This window comes from Pinus tabuliformis, chromosome 8 (genome assembly GCF_031772625.1).
Source record: "Pinus tabuliformis cultivar Carrire ecotype Pingquan chromosome 8, CPIR1, whole genome shotgun sequence".
NCBI classification, from domain to species: Eukaryota; Viridiplantae; Streptophyta; class Pinopsida; order Pinales; family Pinaceae; genus Pinus; species Pinus tabuliformis.
Genome location: NC_142294.1, coordinates 145,986,970 through 145,992,094, shown reverse-complemented (window position 1 = coordinate 145,992,094; position 5,125 = coordinate 145,986,970). Strand labels below are relative to the sequence as shown.

Below are 5,125 nucleotides of genomic sequence, written 5' to 3'. Positions count from 1 at the left end.
CTCGACATTTGTACAGGTTCACTGTTATTCAATGACGACAGAGTTTTTGATTTATTTAGTTGAGGGTTTTAGTCGCGTACTCACTAGTTACATGCAACTATTCCATGGCAGTACCTGGCCGTCCCTTCTACAGGGTTTGGTTGCCCGGTGACCTCGTGTCAACCTCGCACCATTAACGGCTTACTCTGTTCTTTATACCAGTTGAAAATGTTTAACGATACCACTATGGTTTTTCTTTCGCATAAGTTCCGAGCATAATAATATGCCGCTGTGATTTCTTTTGCAATAGGTTTGAACATAATGTTATCTAACCCTCAGTGCAAGGTCTATTACGTTCTTGTTATAGTCTTATATTATGCTTGAGGACAATGACACCGTTCCACCGTGTGCTTTGTCTTCCGTCGCATCACAATACTGTCTTGCAGTTCTGTATTTCATTTAATTTATTCTACTAAATGCAGCGTGCTGTATTGTTCTAATATACACTTCATTTCTCGCATACCACTAGGGTCTCTATTTCCGGATTCGGATACAGTTTGATTATAACTAGAGTGTCTCTGCTTTTATATAGACTACATGCTCTAGTTATACAGTTTGCATTTGAATAACAGATCTTTATCTCTATATCGATAACGTGCTTTGGTTATCAGTTTGCAAAGAAATATATTTCCGTTCTCTATATAGACAACATGTATTGGTTGTATAGTTTGCATATAAATGATTTGTCTCTGTTCTATATAGATACTATACAACACTTTCCATTCTGTTAACAAGCAATATATATATACAACAGATAATCTCTATTCTTTCTGTTTAAATAACCAGTTCAGGTGTTAATAAGAACTGTTTCGAACATGATATATATTCTTGCATCTAATAACAACAGAGACTTAGATTTACTGTATTTTCCTCCTGAACACCCAGTAAACTGATACAGAGATATAAATCTGGTGAATAATGGTGAATAACTCGTACCTGGTCTACCAGCTACAAGAGTTAATGCTCCAGAAGTTCACCTGCACCTTACATGTTTGCTCTTAACCACCCAGCCATGAGATCCATCAGTTCACTGGATTCTCCCCCCGAGCTGTCTTGCAGGCCTGCAGCCCTCAACAAGACTCCAGCACCTCAGTGCTTGGGTTATCTGGTCCTCACCAGACTTAACCCTTTCTCTTTTTCTTTTTCCTCTTTTCTCAGATTTTCCTCTCCCTCTCTGTCACAACAGACTAGGGATTTTCCCTCCCAGGACTTTTCCTGGCTGAGGGGTTAGTTTCCTTTTCAGTTTTATAACTGTTTCTTTTTCTTTTTCAAATCCTCCCTTAGGAGACTGCCAGCATTTATCCAAAATATCTTCCATTTCATAAATAAAATAATATCTTTTAACAATAGTAATTAGCAGTTCACACTAATTTCTTACCATGGTAACTTTCATAATTACAAGTTTTACGGGGTCATTACACTTTTCCTTTAAGCATCAACTTTATTATATTCAAAAAAATTTCAAAATTTAACATTTAAGTAGCGGTTTCTTGTTCATTCAATTAGTTAGTCAACATTCAATTGATTAGTCAATCTTAAAAAATGTGAGTGAAATTAATGATTTCAATATAAACTGAAAAATTATAACATTTATTATTAATTATTATAAAATATAATAAATAAATTATAGAAAAACATTTAAAATAAAATATAATAAATAAATTATAGAAAAACATTTGAAATAAAATATAATAAATAAATATTAAAAAAACATTTTACTCATTATTTAAAAGCATTTATTTGAAATTTAGAAATATAAATTATTTATATTTATATTTATATTTATTATCGGTAATGATTCAGAGTTTAAAAATATTGTTTATCATCGATATTTTAAGTTTTAAGAATGAAAACGGTGGTATTGTTTCTCATTCAATCAATTATTCACTATTCAATATCGGGTAAGATTTCAATATGAAGCGAAAACTTGCATGATTTATAATTGAGAACTTGTTATGTACCAAAAAAATGTAGATTTTACAAACAAAAAAGTTTCCACCTATGTCGGGCCTTTACCCATACTCAAAATGTAGTCCGATGATTCTTTTGTGATCATCATCTTCTATGGCTTATCTAACTAGTTTGATGGACACGGAAAATTCTTGATTTTTTTACTATATTTGAGCAAATCATCTCATGAAATAAAAACAAATGCCTGTCAAATTTCATCCTTAGACGTGGCCATGACAAGACCAGGAAGTTTTATAGAATCCAGGAATGCCTTGTCTTTGTATTCTTTGGAAGTCAGAAGATTCGTAAACTCGGCGAAGTTTGTACCCCTGTACAGGGCTGGGTGGTGTTCATCAATGAGCTCGGGCTCAGGACCAATTTTTGCTTCGAAGGGCAAGCTCATGAAAGCCGCCACCGAAACTCGGGATTTCTCTGAGTTCACCACTGCTCGGTACACCACGCTTTTGTATCGCCCATTGCTCAGAATCTAAATATATCAACCAGCCACCGGTGAAAATTAGCCACTGATTGGGTAGGTTGATCAACGTATTTATGAAAAGGAGATCATTTTTTTAGTTAAATCAGACGTTAAATTCACCTAAAGCTTGAGGAAAGGAACCTCTTTTAATACATACATCTACCGACACGAGAGGCATTAATTAGTTAATGCATTACTTAAGAAATTCATATAATTTAAAGAGTATAGTTACCTCTATATGATCGCCTATGTTTACTGTTAAGCATTTGGGCATTGGTCGTACTGCCTTCCATTGGCCTTGATGGAATATCTGAAACCCTCCGATCGAGTCTTGAGCGACAACGGTAATGCAGCCCTAGTCTGAATGTGGTGGTATTCCTAAGGTAAGCTCACGTTCTGGACAAGCCAGGATAGTAATTGAGAACCATAACTTGGCTGCCCTCGTCACTAAAACCGTTGTCTACAATATATTTGTTGTGGGGCAATCCCAAGCTCTCCACTAAATAATCTGATCAATTTTGATAACGCCTCACCGATAATCAGAAGGATTTGAAGACCATAGTGAAAGCATTTTGTCGAGGGGATGACAATAGTGCTTCAGAAAATCTCTCCAGAAAATCTCTCCAGCAGAAAACTCGATCTCTCAGATGATTGAAACTGGTACCGTATCTCACTGCCTTCGTCGTGTCTTCAGAAAGAAATTTGTTCTTTTCTTCCATGGGCAGCGAGAAGAACTCAGTCACCACTCTCATCATCTCGCTCATTAACGAATCCTCAACACCGTGTTTAATCACCTGCAAATTAATTAAAAAATCGACCTTTCACATATCGTGTATTCTGGGAAAGTTAGTCTCACTTTCCACGAATTTACACCGCTAGCGTGCATTATTTCTTGAGTTGCGGGCACATAAAAAATTAGCATACTTATTTATAAGCGCATAGTAGAACTTGGCAACATTTATATTACTAATGGTTAACAATAAATTTTTAGAATATTTTGAAATTTATTTATCAAAAAATGAAATAATTAAAATTTTTAAATTATCAAAAATTTAAGACAAAATATCTTTGAATTTGATAGTAGGGAACCATATTAATTGTTTCATTTTTGTTTTTAACCACTCAAAATTTAGCACTTACATAAATTAAACAAAATTTAAATAGTATATATATTGAATATAAATTTTCAAATTTTTTTGAAATATTGTAAATATATTTTAAAAATACTTAATAATAAGAAATTATAAGAAATTACAATCTAGCCTACAGTTTAAGTTTAGATTTAAAGAAATTACTCTGTAGCCTAGAGTAAAATTTAGATTTAAAAATTCAAAATTACTATTAGCCAGATTATCTATTGGAAAGTATATAAATGTATTCATGTCATGAATATTAAAAAATTAAGAGGTTTTTTTTTTTTTTTTTCAGAGAGAAAATCATCATGTATATTATATTAAGAAAATATAATGAGTTGTTACATAAAAGGCCATAAACATTCCGGCCGACTGATCCTGATGATAATGCTGTAGATGATAGCAGATGGGGACATATAGATGTGGCTGTTCTGAGCAGATAATAAGATTTGAGCTGATACAAAAGAGGTCCAAAAGACCATAACATAAATCAAAACATGTTCATGATAACCATCCAAAAAAGAAGAGATGATTCCTATGAGAGAAGTTCCACATAGACCATAAGAAAAACCGGAGAGAGAAGAAAACTTATCAATCCGTAACAACCAAAGCAGATATATAAACCAGCACAGAGGCAATTGGAGCCTTGGACTCCTGGAAGATGCGGGCATTCCTCCATTTCCAGAGAAACCAACACGTGAAGATAAATAACGATCTCCATGCTGGACGTTGGTCACTCCACCACTTGAAGCCGTCCTGAACAGAGGAGAAAACTTGGTGAGGAAAACCATGAGATAAGGAGAGATCATACCAGATTTGGGCCGAAATTCAAGTTTTTATTCTTAGCTTTTTATTTTTATTGGATGACACAATTTCGAAGTGAACTTGAATTTGATTTGAATTTTATGAAATACGAATAAATGTAAACAGCTCATCTTCATCAATTTTCTAAAATAACCCACAATGACTGACCAGCATTCAATTTTAAAAAAAAAATGGATAACTTCTAATAGTCGCACCTGAAAAATTCCGACCTCTTGGCACTCACGTCCAATAGCACTAACAACTTGGAGGCGGTCAGGGCCTTCGAGGCCGGAAATGTCGATAACAGGAGGATCATATTGCGGAATGCCAACTGTTATACAGACAGTTGGACGCTCGGCCGCAGGAAAAATATAGTTGTCGGGAAGTACCTGCACACCCACCACCTCAGCTAGATGTTTGACGCTTCTGAACTTCAAACCGGTTTTGGTTACCTCTCCAGGGACCTCAATACCGCCAGCACCATCCCTCCTCAGATTACACGAAACGGTAGCCATTGAAGAGTGACAAGTAGAGCATTAATTGATGAGGCAACCAACTGGAAGGAGAGAATTTTTGAAGCGGGCAGAGAGACTTGAATAATGAATGGAAACGAGACTTGCAAAGATTGGAAACGAAAACTAATGACTCAGGGGAGCAAAATAATTCTGAGGGGAGGGCTCTCCCCCACTCTCCGGCCGTTATTTATAGCAGAACTTGTGAT

At 35.2% G+C, this 5,125-nt stretch overlaps 1 pseudogene; it reads right to left on the bottom strand.

Annotated features, from left to right (window-relative positions):
* Positions 1–2,197: 2,197 nt before the first annotated feature.
* LOC149234545 (putative 2-oxoglutarate-dependent dioxygenase SLC1 pseudogene) lies at positions 2,198–4,919 on the bottom strand (annotated as a pseudogene).
* Positions 4,920–5,125: the final 206 nt, after the last annotated feature.